At 45.5% G+C, this 21,061-nt stretch overlaps 1 long non-coding RNA gene across 1 annotated transcript; it reads left to right on the top strand.

The window, feature by feature from the left end:
• The first annotated feature begins 601 nt into the window (after positions 1 to 601).
• On the top strand, positions 602 to 20,636 carry LOC117078506. Its single transcript, XR_004435001.1, has 3 exons — positions 602 to 751; positions 8,353 to 8,355; positions 20,626 to 20,636. It is a non-coding gene; the product is annotated as an uncharacterized LOC117078506 (long non-coding RNA).
• Positions 20,637 to 21,061: the final 425 nt, after the last annotated feature.

Below are 21,061 nucleotides of genomic sequence, written 5' to 3' on the forward strand. Positions count from 1 at the left end.
AAATACGTGAGATTGGGTAATTTATAAAGGAAAGATGTTTAGGTGGCTTAGGGTTCTGTAGGCTCTGCAGGAAGCATGGTACCTGTGTCTGCTCAGCTTCCGAGGAGGCCTCATGACACTTACAATCATGGCAGAAGGCGAAGTGGAAGCAGGCATGTCTTAACATGACTGGAGCAGGAAGAAAAGAAGGTTGGGGGGATATTGCTACACACTTTTAAGTGACCAGATCTTGTGAGAACTCTAGTATGAGAACAGCACCAAAGGGCCTCCTACCAGGCCCCACCTCTAATATGGGGATTACAATTTGATGTGAGATTTGGATGGGACACAGATCCAAACCATATCACTTTTATAGTAACCCAGACATTCCTTTCTACTGGTAAGAACTCTTTCAAACAATTGCCAATCAGAACACTTTTGAATCTACCTAAGACCTGGAAGCCCCCTCCACCCCCTGCTTCAAGTTGTCCTGCCCTTCTGTACCAAACCGATGTATATCTTACAAGGTTGGTGCAAAACTAAAGTATTTGCCGTTACTTTTAATGGTGAAAACCACCATTACTTTTGCACCAACCTAGTACATGTATTTATTGATGTCTCATGTCTTCCTAAAATGTAAAAACCAAGCTGCACCCTGATCACCTTGGGCACAAGTTCTCAGGGTCTCCTGAGAGTTGTGTCACTGGCCATTGGTCACTTATATTTGGCTTAGAATAAATCTCTTCAAATATTTTACAGAGTTTGACTATTTGTATCAACATAACAATGCTATCATGAGACAGTCTTGAGGCTGAGGGAGGGGGTAGCCCCTGAAATCAGGACTGCCATAGACCACAGCTTGCCTTCATGAGAGGCCATTAAAAACAGAGCATGGAATACTATGCAGTCGTAAAAAAGGATATGCCCTTTGCAGGGACATGGATGAAACTGGAAACCATTATTCTTAGCAAAATATAATAAGGACAGAAAACCAAACGCTGCATGTTCTCACTCATAAGTGGGAGTTGAACAATGATAACACATGGACACAGGGAGGGGAACATCACACACTGGGGCCTGTTGGGGATAGGGGCCTGGGGAGGGATAGCATTAGGAGAAATACCTAATGTAAATGACGAGTTGATGGGTGCAGCAAACCAACATAGTACATGTATACCTACGTAACAAATCTGCACGTTGTGCACATGTACCCTAGAACTTAAATTATAATAATTAAAAAAAATAGAACAGAGTTTGATCTGCTCAGGACTATTGAGGCCCAATTCAACCCAGAGTCAGGGGCATGGATAATTCAGCTGCATGTGGAGGCTCCCAGAGGCCCTGTTTATTTGCAAATCAGGATACCTTGAATTGGATTCAATGCCTTTCAAGAAAACTGTAGGAGGAGCCACACTAAGGGAACTAGAATCAGGGAGCCATTCTGAACTTTTTTGCAGATGATGTTTTATAACAGCCAGGCAAAAAGAATTCCATGGATAAGATCTGATATGAGTAACTTCTGTGTGGCCTGAAACTTCAAATAAATATCTCCTGAAACAAAATGTTTCTGGCCTGAGGCAATGGAGGGAGAACACTAAGCACAGTTCTATAATGGGACAGACTGTCTGTGCCACTGTGATCTGGTCATATGAGTAAAATCCTTGAAATTACAGAGAACACGATCAAGAGTTGACGCATCCTCAGATTCATTCCTTCTCATTCTACCTTCCTGGTCCACACGCTATTCATTTCTAGTCTCAGGGAAACAAGAGCAACTGGAAATATTATGTATGTGGAGCAAAGGCAATCATAGTTCATCCAAGGAGAATGTTTTATAGCAAGACCAACACTAAAAGCGTTTTCCCTTACATCTTGGAAGACAGCAGCAGTAGGCTGACACTAACTCAATATTTAAGGAGGTGCTCACTCTCAAGGGTCAACTCTGCACTTGCACAAACATGAAAGTATGTACCTCCTTAAATACTGCCCCCAGATACCTTGCTTGCTTTGCTCTACCCTTGAAGGGAAGGATCACCAGCCCAGGCCCTAGGAGACTGGAAACAGCTGTAATTCTACCCAAAAGGGGCTCAAAATGACCTCAAGGAACCAACCTGGGTCTTTCTGGACCTGCTCACAGCTACAGCCCCGGCAAGTTGTAAAAGGATAATTTTTTATTCACAGCACCACTTGTCTAGGAGGTATCATAACCGAATGCTGTGTGGTCAAAAAACCCAAGATGCCAGTCCTCACTCAGCCTAACTGAAGACACTTTCCTAAGCTAAAACTGGACTTGCTTTTAACCAGCTGTGTGTAAAGCTTTATACTCTCTCGTCCTATCCCCAATGCTAGTTTTTTATTCTTAATTAGCATAAACATCAAGTGCTCTCCATTTAGAAAAAATAAAAACTCCTGACCCGTCCCCTCAGAGAACCACTCACAGGTCTATGCTCCCATGCCTAGAAAGCTAATAGACTCAGCTTTATATATATATATCAGCTTGGATGGTCTTGTTTTATTCTTTGATAATGCCAAGTTCCACGAATGTGTTCCCAGGAAATGGAAAGAAAGGAAAGCACTGACCACTGTCCACATTAGTCCAGTGAAGCAAAAAGCCATTCTTGCTGTCTCAGATCGGGCTTCTGCATGCTTTTAAGTAAGGAGCCAACAAGGCCCAGCCTTGGCAATCCAATAACCACCCAATTAAGTAGCAGCATCACTGAGGTTGCTTCGTGATCCCTCAGCCAGTTCTTCAGCCTGCCTTTCTCCTCTCCATGCCCCTGAAAACCAGTGAGCCCTACAAGGCTGCCTCAGACCAGTGCTGCACAATCAAGATGCTCAGGTCTGCCCTGGACTTCCTGGCTGCAGGTATGAGAACAGAGTGAAGAGGAACAAAGAATAGTCCTATCATATCTGCTACAGACAGAGAGTGATGCAACCCAACCAGTGGGTCTAAAACCAGAAATCTAGGGGTGGGGGTGCGGTCCAAGGGGTCTAGGAACTGGTATTGTCAATAACCTCCAGAGTGTTTGTTCCTGACACCTAAGTTTGAGAATCAATGAGCTGAAGTAACTCCCTATCTCCAGGATTTCTCAACTAGACCAAATCATGAAAGGTATGCCTAATGCTTATTAAAAAGGAGCCAGCAAAGCTCCTCCACTGGATAATCTGAACTTGTGGGGCAGAAATAGAAATGTCCCCTGGCAGGTAGATATGGTGATTGAAATACCAGAAAATGTTCTTTATGTCCCACTGGTGCTAGGAGTGTGAGCTGAAGAGGTTGTACAGTGCAACAGCTGAGCACACAAGGTCTGGAATCAGACTCTGTTTGGATCACATCTGTACCTCCTATTAGCTGTGCTACTTTGGGTAAGTTACTTAGCCTCTCTGTGCCTCCTTTACCTAATCTGTAAAGTAGGGATAAGAATAGCACCTATCTCATAGTGTTGTTGTGAAAATTCAATGCAGTAATACATGCTCAGTGTTTAGAACGATGTCCGGCACTTAGTAAAATCTGTTAAAGTGTTGGCTCTTACCCTCGGGGAGGCTGCTAAGACCCCTATGGAGGCTGATGCTGATCATTACGGCAGGTGAAAGCCATCAACTACACCAGACAAGAGGCCAGGTAGTAGGAAGCAGCCCAGTTTGAGACAGAGACCGGGCCCAGGCCTCTAGGCAAACATCATCCACACTATGCTCACAACTCAGCCAGCCTCCCAGGAACAAGGAGGAAAATGGGCTTTCTCAGCGGGAGTCAAACAGATAGACATTATTTCCTAGCAGTGGGAAGTGAACCACCAGGGAGGAGAGCTGGGCATTGTCCTACCCTCACCCTCAGGCATGAACCTTCTTTAATAAGTAGTTACCCTTCCCCAGACCTGACATCTCAATCCGTCCAAACCCCCTCCTTGCTCGCTGAGCTGCTGTCTCCACCGCCACCATCAGGCTGGGAGAACTGCCAGGAAGAATCCGCACAGCAGTGAGCTCCAATAATGCTAAACATGGATTAATTACACTCCTCGCCTGTTTAGCTGGAGCTCCCAGGGTTGCCTGCACGTGTGGTCGCAGAAGACAACAACAGGTGCGAGACGCTGGTGAACACATCAACTGCCCACAGCGCAGCCCTCTGCTACCCGTCCCTCCACCTCCTGAGCCCCATTCAAGTCATTAAGCCTCCCCCTCCCCGCCAGAGATATGAAAGGCTTTTGTCTTCTCTCTTCCTTCCCTCCTTTTTAAGGAGTTTCATGCTGGGAGTACTCCTAGTTTGGAGCCATAGATGGAGAGCTGAGGGGTGAGGCAAGACTTCTTTCCAGGAGGGCATCTGCCATGGGGTGACGGCTGGGCTGGCACTGCTCTGAGCCCACCTGGCCAGGCAGGGAAGAGGCGACAGCTGCTTTATGCTCCTATGAGTGCCAGCTTTCCCAAAAGGAGGTCAGCCTCAGAGACCAAACTGCTAATTAGGTCGCATTCTGCTTCTGCTGCCACTTTAATTTCCACCCCAGAAAACCTTCAGCTGTGAGTCCAAGACCATCAGCTCCTTTCACCCAATGCAAATGTCTCCAAGGCCTCTCTGGCTGGCAGGTCTTTCACTGGCACTGGCGAGCAGTGGCAGCGACAGAATTCTGCTAAGGACAGGAGCTTCCGACAGAGAGGGGTACTTAAGACAAAATTGCCTTAGAAAATTTGGAGTCTGCCTGAGTTTGAAGTTGCTTTTAAGAAGATAGGCAGCTGGGTGTGGTGGCTCATACCTGTAATCCCAGCACTTTGGGGGGCCCAGGCGAGTGGATCACCTGAAGTCAGGAGTTTAACACCAGTCTGGCCAACATGATGAAACCTCTTCTCTACTAAAAATACAGAAATTAGCCAGGCATGGTGGTGGGCACCTTTAATCCTAGCTACTTGGGAGGCTGAGGCAGGAGAATTGCCTGAACCCGGGAGGTGGAGGTTGCAGTGAGCCAAGATAACGCCATTGCACTCCAGCCTGGGCGACAGAGCGAGACTTTGTCTCAAAACAAAAAAAGAAAAGAAAAAAGAAAAACAGGCAACCCCATAAAGATTTCTAGAAGCTGGGTGTTATAAATGAGCCCTGAACCAGGCGTTAGGAACTTTGGGCCTATTTTTGGCTAAGGAGCTGCTGGGAGACCTTGGGCAAGTCACTTCTGCTCCCTGAATCTGTTTCCTCATTTGTAAAATGAGTGGATTTAACTTACCCATCCCAGCTTCTGTGATTCTGATAATGATTTATATCTTATTTCATATTAACAAAGTTTGTTTTTATCTGTGTGTCCCTTGCTGCAAATATAGATGTGGTGTGTTATATCCTTTCCCCCTAAAGACTGAAGTCCCTAGATGAGGTTGGCATCACCAGTCCTCATTTGCCAAGTGGGAGAGCTGAAATAGAGAACTTCTACTCAAGGTGTCTTAGAGGTAAGGTGCAGTTCCAGGTCCTGGACAACTCAACTGGACTCCTGTGCTGCTAGCAGAATTCCACAGCAGGAAGCCCCAGGGCAGGTCTCCACAGTCTGGATCCAGATTCTCCTTCCTTGACACTCTGCACATCCTCTTCCTCTCTTCCCTGATCTTGGTCTTGTTCATTTCGATCTCAAATCCACTTCCATGATTCTTATCCAAAAGGGCTCTGGATCATCATTTACTTCTTGGTATCCATTGAAAACCATCTGTTGCTTTTCTCAGGTATATTTGCATTTTCAGCCTCCTGTGGCAGATGCTGTGATGCCCAGGTGCTCTTTCCCAGGCACTTCCTCCTTCAGCCACCATGACTGTTTGCTGGTAAGTGGGAACTGCTCTCAGCTGATAAGAACTTTTTTTGTCCAAGGTCACCCCCTCTTTCCAGGGTGGGGGCAATACAAAGGCCCAGCCCCTTTACTTCAATTTGGGCCAATTCTGCAAGGCCACCCCAGCTCTGGAGGCCCTTGAGGATGAACTGAGGCCTCTGTGGCAAGCACATTGGCACTGCAGTTCAACTTCTCCCTCTTGCCCCCCTGCCCTCTCCCTCCCTAATAGGTGTTGCTCCCCAGGGCATTCCCAATAAACTTCCTGCACATCAATTACTGACTCAAATTGGGTTTTCCAGGAAACGCAACCTAAGACACCTCATTTCCTTCCAGGGTGAAAGAGAGGGAAGAAAGACTGCATCCTTGGGTAAAGGGATGTGGCTCAGTGGGTGGGGGCATGTTTTGGAGCAGTTTCCTCCCTGAATTCACATCGCTTATACAGTTACCATCTAGCAGAGCAAAAGACAATTCTTTGGGTCCCGTTTTACATCTGCCCCAATACTGTGGAAAGGGTGGGTGGCCCAGGCTTTCAGTTCCCTTCCTGACAGGGCACACAGGTTTGTGAAATTCACAGAGGCAGCATCACCCAGATACACTCCCTGAAGCACAAGCTCTTAAAGCTCTGGACCTGGTCCAGGAGCGTCAATCCTGTTCTCCTCTCATGTCACTTCCTCCTTGCTGGGTGTTGCAAGGAGGCCCTTGCATCACACTTTGACCTCATAATATTGCCTCATGACCTGTTATTACATATGTAGTGGCACCAGCATCACTTCAAAGGAGCCTGTAGCATCTTTCCTATACACAATACTGAGATAATGCTGGCCAGGGCTCCTGGAATCAGAAAGGGGCTGTGGCAGTAATTCATCACTACCACTCCTGGCTTATATCCAATAGCAAAACAGTATATACCTGGGATATTTGTTTAGCAAACTCTTGTGTTCTCCTAGTCTTTGCCAGGCTCCATGCCACCAGCTGAGGCCCAAAAGATAAGTAAAATATGTTCCTGCCTTCGAAGAGCTCCCAAAGTGACAGAAACATAAAGAAATAATTATAAGCCAGTGTGACAAATGCCATAATAGGAGTGTGTAACCTGCTGGCTGGGAGAATACAAGGAGGTTCTAGTCTCCCTAGATAAAGATTTGGAAACAGGTGCCATTTTCGTACTTCACCCAAGATGACTGAGCCAAATAGGAACATTTTTCATCAATGTATGTTCATTTACAATGTGCTAGGTGATGGGCACTGATTTATAGTCCACTAGCTTGCAAGGGTCATCTACCCAGATGAAAGGAGCTTGCAGATATGCCTGGAATTCTTGCTGGGTCTTCTGCCCTCCCTATATTGATGCCAGAGAGGGCACAAAGAGAAGCCCATTGAGAGAAAGAACTGCTGCTGGCCCTGCACTGAGGGTCTGCCTATGAACCCACCTCACTCTAAGCCTCACACCAGTCCCTCACCTAGTCTAAAGGTGTGCTGGGAAATAAGTTCTCTGGCTTCTTCATTCTGTGTCCCTATGTGCCAGACTCTCTGATAAGTGTAGACTATTATGGTGAATAAGATGAACCAAACAAACAGATATGGCTGGAGTGGAATCCAGGCAAATAAGGAGGCAAAAACAGTACAGTGAGACCCCAAAGCAGGATACCTACTCCAGTCTTGGGCTGGGAGTGGGGAGATCAGGTAAGACATCCCAGAGGAGGTGCCATCTAAGCTGAAACTTGAAGGATGAGGAGTAAGCCAGCAAAGGGAAATGGTGGTGAGACAGAGAAGATCAAAGTGCTATAGAGAGAGGAAGTAGTCCAATGAATGATTTCAGACTTGGAGGAAAAAATCCCTTGGCATGGCTGGGGCTAAGAGTATGCAAAGGGAATGGAGATGCTGTGGGTCTGTACTGGGGTGGATGCAGATGGAGAGAGGTGCATGGCTCTGGGAACCATTTTGTAAATGGACTTAGACTCGGTGAGTGACTGGATATGGGAAGTGGAGGAGGAGCAAGAGGAGGTGAGGACAATGTGCATGGCTCAGGCTTGAGGACTAGAGGGATGGTGGAGCAGTTCACTGTTATCATATCAGAGACAAAGTCTGGGAGCAGATTTCCAGGTGCTGCAGGGGATGAGCACGTTTTAACATATCGTATTTGAGAGGGACATGGGACTCCCAGGTAGATGTTGAGTCTGAAACTCAGAAGTCAGGCCTGGGCTTGACGTGGAGGTTGGGACACATTAGAACATAGGCAGATCGTAGTTGAAATCCCAGTAATGGATTAGGCCATTCAAGGATGCATAAAGAGGGCACAGGACAGAATCCTGAGGAGCACCCTTTAAAAAACAGTCATAGAAGAAGGAGCCTACTAGCAGCTGTCGAGTGAGCAAGAAAGTGGATTGGAGGTCACAGACAACAAGGGGAAAATAAATTTCAAGATGGAGGGTGGCCATCAGTGCCAAATGCTTCTGAGGAGTTAGGTGGGCTGAGAAATGGAAAATGCTCAGGATGACAGCAGTGACAATGGCATGCAGCAGACCACAGTGTAGAGGAGGGAGAGAGCCCTCAAGAGAAGCAGGAGCATTTCAAGGTCACCAAGTTGGTTACAGAGATCCTAGCTAGAGCACGAAGGGCAACTGAACCTGAAGCAATTAGCAATTGAAGCTTTGCATGAAAGGGCAGTTTTCTGATGAGAGACAACACAGACCTCATGCTTCGCCAGGTGTTCCTTGGCACCAAGGGTCCCACATTAGTGGCAAGAGATAGACAATTTCCTAGGCAGACAGGGGCGGGTCACCAGTGAAACCCAACCTTCAAACCGAAGACAATTTAAAGCCTGAAAACTGAGCTGCCAGTTCCAGATAGAGTCCACGACTGAAGTGAGAACTTCTATTCCTGTTTGCCCACTCTTTCCCAATTGGTTCTTTTTGAATAATGCTTTCTAACCAATCGAATGTTGCCTTTTCCAAAGCTACCTACAATCCATGCCTCCTCATTCCAAATCTATAAAAACCCCGGACTCAGCCACACAGATGGCTACCTGCTTTCAGGCCCCCTCTCACACAGAGGGCTGCCCACTTCAGGTCCCCTCTCATTGTCAAGAGCTTTTCTGTGGCTCAGTAAAATTATTCTCTGCTTGCTCACTCTCCAGTGTCCATGTACCTCATTCTTCTTCATCATGGGACAAGAACCCAGGACCCACCAAACAGCGGGAGCCAGAAAGGGCTGTAACACACTCCTGGCTGGCTCACTGAGCTGCAGGCAGCATGAATGAAAAGTGCTGTGACACATTCCCATTCACTGGAATACAGAAGTGAAGAGCCACAACCCTTCTGGGGGCCCAGACCTTGGGACTCCCAGAGCCTAGAGCTATGACACACCCCTGTTCACTGAGCTGTGAGCGGTGGGAGAGAGAGAGAACTGTGACATTCCCTGGTGGCTCAGACCTCAGGACTCCCTGAGTAGAAGCTGTGACACCCGTTTGAGGCTCTGTAGTTGCTGGCATCTTCAATTTTTTTGGATGCCACCACATCCCCCTCATCCAGATGGCACCAAAGGTGGAAACCGGTCATAGCATGCCTAGACCAGCTACAGGCTGAGTGCAGAGCCATGTTGGGCATGGGGTCCAGGCTGGTAGCATGATCTGCTGGGCAGAGTGGGAAGATCGAGTCCAGTGGGTCCAAGTAAAGTTCAGACAGAGGTGCTGCCAACCATGGAGATTTCTGGCTGGTGAAGCGGCACCGAAAGAGTCCTGTGCCAATGTGAGCAAGTGTTCTATGTTTACTCAAAGAAACTAGAACTAATGGGGTCAGCCAATTGGAAGTCCTACAGCTGGCCGCTGAGGAAAGATAAGGATCAGAGGGTCAGCCTCACTCCCAGGCAGAGCAGGCTGCTCCTGGCAACTGGCAGTTAGAGTGAAGAGAAGCAGGCCACATTGGAAAGATGGCCTGGCCCATTTTATTTTTTATTTTATTGTATTTTTTTGAGACAGGGTCTTGCTCTGTCACCCAGGCTGAAATGCAGTGGCATGATCATGGCTCCCTGCAGCCTTGCTCTCCTGAGCTCAAGTGATCCTCCTGCCTCAGCTTCGCGAGTAGCTGGGACTACAGGTTCATGACACCAAACTCCTGGCCTCAAGCAATCCTCCCACCTCGGCCTCCCAAAGTGGTGAGATTATAGGCATGAGACACTGCACCCAGCCCAACCTGGTCCATTTTAAAAGTCTGATCTTTAGGGCCTAATTTTAAGGAGGGTGACTTTTTTGTTAGTTTTTTTATTTAGGTTGAGAAGAGGCCATTATAAAAACAAAGCCTCAACACTTCCTAGATTTGAGAGCAGATAACCTTCCAAAAGGACTGTCTTTAGAATAGGTTGTCAGGTCAGGGAGGAATCCCCAACTTAAGTTCATCATTCCTTTAGTGTCCTTTGGCTCCCATAGCTGCCATTCATGACCTTAGTGGCTAGTCTTGGGGGCTTCTGCCTTTAAAACGCTGGCCCTAGCATAGATAAATGATCCTTTCCTTTTAACCATGCAGGCTGCTGTGAAAGTTATGAATTTTCAAAATAAAATCTCTCTAAAATTCTAGGAACAAACAAAGGAAAATGAATACAATCCCCCACTCCCCCACCATACCCCTCACACAAATATTAAGCAAGTCATGTTTATCAAGTAAAGGATTCTGATTCTATTCTAGCTGATTCTTCCCTTGGCTCATGGGACCATTTTTCAGGACTCTAATGCCCTAAACAATATATTTTCTAGATTCCTAGGTTTTCCCCCACTTTCTTTCCTTTCCCTTCCCTTCCCAAGCAGAGATCTCTTGTCACATAGACACAAGAACACACGTTGTGATGACCCATCCCTGGGAAACATTGCAGCATTCTGCAGTTGCCCATCAGCATAGAAACACCTTAGGCTAGTGGTTCTCACACTTGAGCATGCATCAGAATCACCTGGAAGGCTTGTTAAAACAGAGTTCTGGGCCCACTTCCCTCCCAGAGTTTCTGATTCGGCAGGTCTGGGGTGGGGCCTGAGAATGTGCATTTCTGACAAGTTGCCAGGTGATGCTGACACTGCTGGGCCACACTTTGAGAAACACTGCTATAGGCCCAGGTTGATAACTATTCTGGACATAAAACACCTAACTCTGCTCCTGTGCTCATGGCAGAAAGAGCTAACCAGTCAACTCCCACTTTTCTACTAAGCCTGGTACTCTTAGTACCTTGGAACTCTTATCTTCTCGATACTGTTCCAAATAGTCATTAAATAGGGTTGAATGTCAAGATGCTGCTGCTGATGATGATAATCTCTAATATACCCAATTTTTTTTAAAAGACCCTACCATTTTCTTAGTTACTCAGGCCAAAAGCCTTGACATCATCCTCGATTCAGCTCTTTCTCATCCCACTCCCAGTTTATCAGCAAATGCTGTGGGCTCTAACTTTAAAACATATCCCAAATATGACCACTTCTGACCATGCCCACTATTTCTGTCCTGGTTCAAGCCACCAGTATCTCCTGCCTGGATGCCTGAAAGAGCCTTCTAGTTGGTTTCCTCACTCCATTCCTGCCCCTACCTACAATCTGTCTCCCACATAGCAGCCAGCAGAATAATGAAAAAATAAATAAATCGTATCATCTTTCTCTGCCCTCACATTCCAATGTTACCTAACATGTTTAGAATAAAATTTAACCCAAAAGATTCCAGTGGCCTACAAGACTCAAATGATCTGACATCTGCCGACCTCTCTGATCTCATCTCCTTTTGCTCTCCCCACACCACCCCCACATACAATCACGGTGCTTCCCTACTGTCCCCCTCGAATTTGCGGTTCCGTCTGCCTGAAATGCTCTTGCTCCCATCGTTATGCGGCTCACAGCCTCACTTCACTTAGGTTTCTACTCATAGTCACCTTCTCAGGGAGGTCTTCACAGCACGTTTCTCAGCTTACCTCCTATTCATTCCTTAGGCCCTATCCTCCTTTATTTTTCTTCAAGGAACTTATTATTGTCTGACAATATATTATACATTTATTTGCTTACTTTTCCCCTCCCTCAGTGGAATTCAAGCTCCATGAGGGCAAGCATTTGTTCTTTTCTTTTTAATTCTTTGCACTCTCACATCCCCAGTGCCTGGACAGTGTCTGGTCTAAAATACATGCACAGTACATCTTTAGTGAATGAATGAATTTATTAACATACTTACTGTTATATATTGAGGACTTTTTGAAGATGACTTAATTTCATTCTCATGATGACCTGAGAGTTAGGTATTATTATCATCATTGTCCCAATGTTCAGGGTGAGGAAACTGGGCCTGGCAGGCTTAAACCCTTGCCCCAGGCCTTAAATGTGGAAAGTAGAAGAGCCCAGAGAACTGAAAGCCTCTTTGACCTGCACACCTGGGCCCTTTCCGTGACTTCTCACCCAAAGCAGGGCCAAGTTCTTTCTCTGCAAGCACATTAGCAAGCTCATCTTTTAGCACAGGTTATTTTCTATGTATCATCCAGCAGAGAATAAGGCTCCTGAAAGCAGCCAATGCTTCTAGAGTACAAGTGTAGGGAAGAGGTCCAAAGTAAAAGCTCTGCTCAGGTGAAGAGTCACAGAAAGGTCAGGTGGGGCACAGAACATGACTATGTGCCTTGGAATGGCGTGATGCTTCAATAGGACAGGGAAGGACTCCAAATGGAAGACAGGCAGTGCTAAAGACAGAACAGAGTCTGTCACAGGTTTTAGCCAGAAAAATTCAGGCTATGTAAGAGGTAACACTGGGCCACCTCAGACTGGGTCCAGCCTTGGTGGAGGAGAGTTGAAGGTCATTGTTATTCGGCAAATATGGATTGTGCTTGACATCGTGCTGTTAAAACACATGCCCCAAAGTGCCTTGTACTACTGTCTGCTTTCAATCACATCAAGGCAGTCTTCTGCAGCCCCTTCCTCTCGGAGCCTCAGAGTATTTCACAGGTCTCTCAAAACTCCACATCATATTCTATATGATTCCCACTTCCCAGCTGGGTTGAATTTGTTACAGCAGCTAAAACGACTATTGTTCTAGCTGGTCCCACACACGCTTCCAGGGTCTGTCTGATCTCTTTCCCCTTTATAGCCACAGTTGTTGACTCATCCCCACTTTTTACATACCTCCTGGCATTCCTTCCTTAGGCCACTGTGGTCAGTCAGCAATATGATGGCCACCATATTGCCATATCCAGTGGGCACATTTCTGGCCTCTCTTCCTCAGCCATTTTTGGTTATATGAAACACTTCCATCATTCTCTGTGTGTCTGTGACAGCACTCTTCCAGATCTTTCTGTTGCTTCTTGCCTAGCTTTCTCTTTGTCTCCTTTCTTGGTGTCTACTCTAGTCTTTTTCTCATTTCCAAAGGGTTGGGGTTTCCCTGTGCTTCCATTCTATACCCTCTACTCTTCTCTTTCTATGAACACCTCTCAGATGACTCATTTCAACCCATGGCTTCCACTGCAATTATGCTAGGGTTCCCCAAATATTTTTGTTCATGTTTTCATTTTTTAAATTGAGCATAGTGCCCTCTGTGTGTATGGTTGCTTATTTACAAGGTGACATACATGTGTTACTGTACTTATTTACTCATTACATTTTAAAACCTGTATATTATAGAAATGTGAACAATTAGGTAAAAATAAATCTAGATAGAAGTTCCAGTCCTTTTTTTTTCCCTCTCAATGGATCATCTTGCTCACATCCTTCTTGGAGAGTACTGATTGACAAACAATGACTCCTTATGGCAGACACAGCCAGCAGTTCATGTTTCCCCTTCCACAGTTGCAGCATAGCTAGAAGGGAGCTGCCTACCTTGTCAAGACGAAAGATCACCACTCAAATACATTGAAAACAAAGCTGGAGATGTATATAAGTGTGTGTGTGTGTGTGCGCGCGCGCGTGCGCACGCATGATTGTGCAACTGTTTACTAGACACGAGATCTCAAAAAGGTATACCAATTCAAATGCAGCATGTCCAAAACTAAACACCATTTCTCCCCCAAAACTCTGCCTTTCAGGAAAGTAACAGATGATGCTGGAAAATAATATTATGTCCAAAAGCAAGGAAGTGCTTAAAGGCAACTGTGGATATGCTGGAAGGACAAAAAATTTGCTCAAAGGGAATCTTACTGGCCAAATTTGGGACAATCACAACATCGAAAAGAATGATGGCGGTAATAAATTATAACATTGTATATATAAAAAACAGAATCCAGGAGTCCACAGTAACACTTTTGAAAAAAGTGTGAAGAGAGTGTGGATGTAGGGAGGGAAAGCTCTTCTTTCCAAATGAATGCTGGCTAATAAATGTATAAGAAATGATGGGTTTTAGGAAATCAATATTTTACAACCAACTATAGGATAATTCATTTGGGCAAAATCATTAATGGATGATAATGGGTGAAACATCATTTAGAACAAGATATTTACACAGTCATGTAGTATTACCTCCCAAATTACTGATTAATCACAATGAGGGGAAAGGTGCCTTTGTTGTGGAGAGATCAAACTTGGCATCATTAATAATGGGGTAAACGGCTATTATTTGTCTCTTGATGTGACACAACAGGGAAGATATAACGTCACTTATGCAGAATTCTCACCCAAATGTAAAACCTGAATCTAACCATGAGGAAACAATCCACCATACTCAGATTGTGGTTCATGCTACAAGGCAACTGGCCTGGACTCTTAGGAAAGATCACGTCATGAAAGAGAGAAAGTGAGAGGGGACTTTTGCAAATCAAAACAGCATAAAGAGACATCACTGTATGCCCCAGAATAGGGTGACATTTCAGCAGGACAGGAAAGGGCCTCAAATGAAAGACAGGGCATGCTAAAGACAGAACAGAGTCATGCAATTCATGATCCTTGGATTTTAGACTTTTTAAAAAGCATTAAGCATATATTTGAGGACAGCTGGGAAATTTATGTGTAGACTGTATATTCAATGATATTACTGAATCAATGTTTAATGTCTTGGATATTGGTGTTTTCTAGGACAATGTTCTTGCTCTTAGGAGATACACACTGATGTATCTAGAGATTGAGGTGTCATGATGTCTGCAACTTACAAATGGTCCAAAATGGCCCAGTTAAAAAATATAAATGTGTGTGAATGTGCACACATTGGAAAAGACAGAAAGAGAGGGAGAAATTGAGAGAAAGAGAGAAATAAAGCAGATGCACCAAAATAGTAACAATTGGTGCATCTAGGTAAAACATACAAAGCATACAGTTATTCATTGTGCTATTTTCCAAATTTTCTTAAGCTTTGAAATTTTTCAGACTGAAATATGGGAAAACAAGCAAACAGACTTTGCTCCTGCTCCTGCCAACACAAACATCATCAAGGACCACATTAGAAAAAGCTTTGTTTGATTATCCTGTGAGTTTGAACTTTTCCCTGAAAGCAAAGGGAAACCAGAAATATTTTAACCAGAAAAAGGACATGATCTAATTAGATGTATGAGGTGGGAGTAAAGAGCACAGTGTGACTTCAGCTTCCGGCTTTTTCTTTGTTCTCATCTCCCATCTAGATGGGTATATTTTAGTCTACCTTCTAAATGCCCCTCTCCTTTATCTTAACCTTGGCATTCTGATTCCTGTGTCAAAGTAACTTGGTCCAGGCCCCCCCAACCTTGCCCTCTGGATGACTGGTCTCCCTTCCTTGACCAAGGGTTCTCCCAAATCACTCTGTAGTTGGGGATACAATGATTTTTCTAAGACCGAAGCATGACCAAAGCATTCCCTGTTTAAAACTTTTCAGTGACTCCTCTGGGAGAATGTTTAGCCTCCTTGGCTCATCATTAGTATATATCTTGGTCTGGCACCTTCCTGCCAACCTCTTTAAACTGCCCCTCCTGCTGCATTTTCATGCCTGCCTATATCCCAGCTAATCTGTTAGCAGTGCCTCAGATTTATCCAGCTTCTGCATATCTTCAAACCTTCACACAATGGTTTTCTGCCTAAAGTGAATGCGTCTTTCCTCCTTCCTCTGTTTGGACCACCTCTACCCATTCATTAAAACTTAAGCATCCTCTCCTCTGGAAACCTTCCCTGACTCTACCGAGTCTAAGCTGCTTGCACCTCCTCTGCTTCTCTGGCACCTACCTAATAACTCTATTGTGGCCCTGCATACTTGTATCTTTTCCCCATTAGACTCTGAGGCCCTTGAAGGCAAGCGCTATGCTTTTTCCATAATGATATCGTGCCTGGCAGATGGTGGTGCTGAATAAATGATGATTTAATGAATGAATGCAACATGAATAGGAATATCAGTTACAGTTCTTTAATCAGAAGCAGCAAAAATCAACTCTGGCATGAAGAGCAATTTACTAGAAGGATGCTCCATATTGCACACTATAGGAGCTGAGCAACAGACCCTGAGAGGGAGAAATATGCACAGACTGGACTTGACCAGAAGAACATCATCAAGTGTTCTGCTGAGGAAGAGTGACAAAGTCACTGCCATTGGATGAATTCAACTAAAAGGGTTGTTACACATTGGAATTATGGCTGCTGTATAGTTTCCCTCAAAAACACCCTGAAAAGTAGAGCACATGCATAGGAGCAGTGGAAAGATGGCTGGGGTTCCGGAAGCTGGAATGGGGTCTCTGCTCCCCATTCTCCAAGTTGGTCAAACACAAATGTTGAGCTCAGTGACTCTCAGGAGCCCATGAGATCACCATTGGTGAGACCTTCTCCTGTGGTTGCAGGAAAATATCTTTAGTGTTGAGGTTTCAAAGTATCATTTGTTTCTTTGGGGCCTCCTCTCTTCCTGGCATAAGAGGCCTTCCATGGAGAGCTCCAAATATCATGAGTTTATTGGCAAAGTCTGTCCTCACATTTCCAGAGATCCATCCCATCCTCCCTTCCCACTGGGAAGGGCTGCCTGGGATGTTTCTTTCCTTCTGAGGTGAGAAGGAACCTCAGTTGTGGTGAACGAGCCACCCAAATGTCTTACTTTCATCTCCATTTTACCCACCGGAAACTGAGGTTGGCTTATATCATAAAATGCCCAATTTCTCTTCCCCTGGCATTTCCCTCCCTCACAGCCTCCACAGGGCCCCTGCCATCTTCCAGCTGCTGAAGGGTTGGTGAGGAAAGGTGATACAGATAATGTGTCTGGAGAAGGGACACCTTATCAGAGTCATGGACAGATCAAAGTCACACCTGAGAAGCCTCAGGTGGTTCAGACAATACAAATGTTCCTGTTCTTTACCCCTTGACCTTCAGCAGACTGTGGCCTTTTATACTTTCTTACAGTCACTTCTTTGTGAACTTTCTCTGACCAAAGGCTTGAGACCAAGCTCTGGGGCCAAAGGCACTGGAGTCACCCCAGCCACTGGGAACAAGCCACCTCTTGTATAACAAACACCCATGAAGTGCTGGAATTAGTTCTAACTCCATCGAAAACAAGGGTGACCTATTTTTTCTTACCCAGAGGAGTGCAACTTTTAATGGGGGAGGAAGAACTGCTAGCTACGCTCACTACACTCACTCCCACAAGAGAACACTAACATGGTTGCCTTAAAGAAATCCCTTGGGTAAGGGTCTCTCTTTGATATTTCTCCAAAAAGCAACATGAAGAGTCAGAGTCTGCTCACCCTGAAACCTGCTTGCCCTGAGGCTCCCGGACTCCTCGCCTCTATCTGCAGCAACCCAGCCTCAGGTGAGACCTTCATAACCAGAGACTCCTGTGGTGTCTCCCACACTGAAACTCAGCCTGTATGCATGTGGAATGTGCTTTCGCCTCCTGGAGCTCCAGAGGCCATGCATCTGAAGTCCATAAATATTGTAAGATTCCACCTCCATGTACTCTTGCAGCTGGAGACTTGTCCCAGAGCTGGCCCAGATGGTTTTGGCATAAGGCTGCTTGCTCATTGTTCAAAAATATGACCTAAAACTGACAGCCAACAAAGGCATTCAGATCTCACTGCTGCTCAGGACTGTCTCATCCGGCTTCTCCCCTGCTCCCTCCTTTGCTGCCTTGCTGGCCTTTGACCCTGCTGACCCCTCAGCTACTGCCCTATTTATTGCTCCTTCGTCTGAGTTCACCACCGGAGTACTCGAACATGCCTGCATTTCCTCCCAACCTACACTGCCTCTGATTCCCTAGTATCTGGCTTCATCTTTCTGTTTGTCAGGGGAAGCCTCACAAATACTAAATCCCATAGATTTCTTCACGAAGAGACTCATGCTACTGGGCGTCCCTACTTGAAAGGTTCTTCTACTGGATGTCTCTGGTGATACAATGATTACCACCGTTGTTGTCATCATGGCAATCATCAATAAATGACAATGCATTATATTGGACTAGCACTTCACTGCCTTTAAAGCACTTACATGTGTATTATCTCATTTGCTCCTCATGACAGTCTTACAATGCATGAAAATCAGAATTATTTCCATTTTGCAGACGGCACTGTGTGTCCAACAGAGTAAGTGACTTGCTCAAGTCCACATGAGTGCTGGAGCTGAGCCTAAAAAAAAAGAACACAAGCTTTGGTCACAGAAACATTTTTTAAATCTCTCTGACTCTATCTTCCCATTTATCAAAACAAGCCTAGGTGTGCACGCAGGGGCACACTTCAGAAGATGCCTGAGAGAATGAGAGATCCAACTGAGAAGGCGTGGGGCCCACTAAACACCCTGGGAAACCCTTGGCTGCCTTCTCCTTGATTGTTACCGTTCACACTCCACCACTGGACTCAATGCACACTTATTGTATAACTAGCCCATCAGTGCTCTATCCTAGTTTGGAAATGTTTTACTAATGCAGAAAAGAAACCCTAAACTTCAAGCCCTTCCTCAGATAATGCTGCGCTTATCAAAACCCTGAATTGCTCCTAGCAGAGAAGCAAAAATTCTTCGTACCCTTAAAGCAACACTCACATCCCAAGTGCTTACAGGATATAAAATTTAGTATCATGTATTGGATACCAAGTAAGCCTTCTTTTCTTTCCTTCTTCACAAGTTTAACTGATTCCAAGCTACTAAAATTAATTTGGTAAAATGCTTCCCCTGACAGATCTTAGCAGCTTCACCTTTGGTGGACGGGCAGACCTTCCATTAGGTGCAGCACAGTGGAAGAACCAGTGGGTTGCAAAAGGGAGGCAGATTCTGTAGCTAAGTCCTGCATTTGCGAAGCCTGTTTTACAGACACAGGAAGCCTTGCACATGTTCGGGAACAGGTTGAGACAGGAACATATGGGTCAGGAAGGAGCCAAATGTCTGCACTGTGGCCCTCAATGGATGTGGCCAGAAGGAGACTCTGCCACCTTGCTTGAGAACTGCATTTCATTCAGCCAGCTACACAGAGCTGAAAACCCTTTGCTCTGATGTATGAAAATCAGCTTTGGAATAGGAAAGTACTTGGAGTCACTGGGGAATGAATATGATCTCCAAAACACATTTACTGCTCACATTCAAATGAAGATTAAATGATTCCTTTAATACTCATCAACTCTATTAAACTTCATAGAAGCAAAACCTTTTGAAATAAATTAGCCAGATACTTTCTGGAAACAGCAGGCTATTGAGGCTGCATTATCTTCTGCCATTACCTGTCCTCCTGTTAAACCAGGGAAGGGACCTGTTGAAGAGGAGGAGGGGAGGCGGGAAGCCAACTAACATGTACAAGGAATGTCCCACATGCCTGGCAAGGTGTGAAGCACTGCAAATGCATCATGTTATTTAACTTCCCCTGTAACCCTGGAAGGTAGCTATTCTTATTAACACTAATGTATAAGGAAGGGCATGGAGGGTCAGATATCTAGAAAATGATAGATTGGGGACTTGAACCTGATTCCAAACACTCTTTGCTCCTCTTCTATTTGACTCTAAGCCTAAAATAAGTATGGGCATTATGGTGACATATGTGTGCAGTTAGAGCTCAATCATCAATAGTTTGGGTTGCGAAGTCTGACCACTTGATTCAAATCCTGTTTCTGCTGCTTCCTAGTTGTGAAAACTCAGGGAAGTTATTTAATTTCACTGAGCATTGATTTCCTCATCTGTAAAATTGAGATTATAGTAGTAAAATACAAAGAACAGTGCCTGGCATGCCATAAGCAGTCAAAATCAGTGAAACTAGAAATGGAAAACTGTCTTAGGTTATGTACCCCAGAAGCAAATGGTGAGAGACATTTGGGTGCATGGAGTTCATTAGGGAAGCATCCAAGGAAAATATCCCAGGAAGTCTGGGTAGAGGAATGAAGCAGTGTGACAGGAAATAAAAAGAAACCGATAAAGGATCCATTAATGATCAGGCTACCATCATGAACGACGAAGACCCAATCCCACTGGACACCTCTGGTAGAGAGGCTAAAACTTATGCCTCAGAATGATCCTATCTGAGGAATGAGGGAGCTGGAGTATTCACCCGTCAGCTCCACCCATTATTAGCTGAGTGCTGCTCCAGAAGTCATCAACCCCTTGACAGTAGTTCTAGCTCGCACATGCTCTAGCAAAGAGAATCTTTCAGGTGGAGAGTTTGGTGTGCTCACAAAATGACATCGCTGGCAGAGACTGCAATGATGAGTGTTGAGGGAATATGGGCAGGGTAGCAACAACATCTGTTACAACAGCTTTGAAGGCTCTGTTAATACTTGTCTTGGTCACTGTAAGCTGGCCCCTTAACAGGACCCTTAAGGACCCAGGACCCCAGGACCAGAGAGTACACATGTCCATGTGACTTCCCGAAAGCAGCATCCACATTCAACTATGGCCCCATCTGTGAACACACTATTTTTCACTATATTGACCATTTCTAAGACCCAGACCATGGCACGCTTTTATGTGTGTGTGTGGTGGAGGGGAGTGTCCCTAGAACCGTAGTCATAATGATAGAGGCCACTCCATCTTAGGTGTGACCCAGCACGCTCAGTCATGAGCACTTCCTCTCCTGGTCTCAAACACAAAATACTCTTGCCCTGGGCCCTATGCTTTAGAGGATCCCTCTCTGGCCTTCCTCTGGCTACACTCATCTTTATCAGGTGAGGAATTCATAGTGGCAAGGGAATATACCTAGGGCCTATGCAGGCCTCTTCGCCAGGTCCTTCTGAGGATGGATCACACAGCTGAGGTGCACCCCTATCCCTAAGAGGTGGTTAAGGAATGGCTGTTTCCAAAGTAGGGCAACGGATCTTGGACAAGGAGGCTCAAGTGTCCTCATGCATACATGTGAAGCCTCTTGCAATGGGAGCTGGGGCCAGGAATGGGAAGAGAAGGAGAGTGGGCCAAGGGCCAGGGGCCCACCCTCTCATGCCACCAGGAAGGAATCCAC

The sequence above is a fragment of the Trachypithecus francoisi genome, unplaced genomic scaffold (assembly GCF_009764315.1).
Source record: "Trachypithecus francoisi isolate TF-2019V2 unplaced genomic scaffold, Tfra_2.0 Lachesis_group6, whole genome shotgun sequence".
NCBI lineage: Eukaryota > Metazoa > Chordata > Mammalia > Primates > Cercopithecidae > Trachypithecus > Trachypithecus francoisi.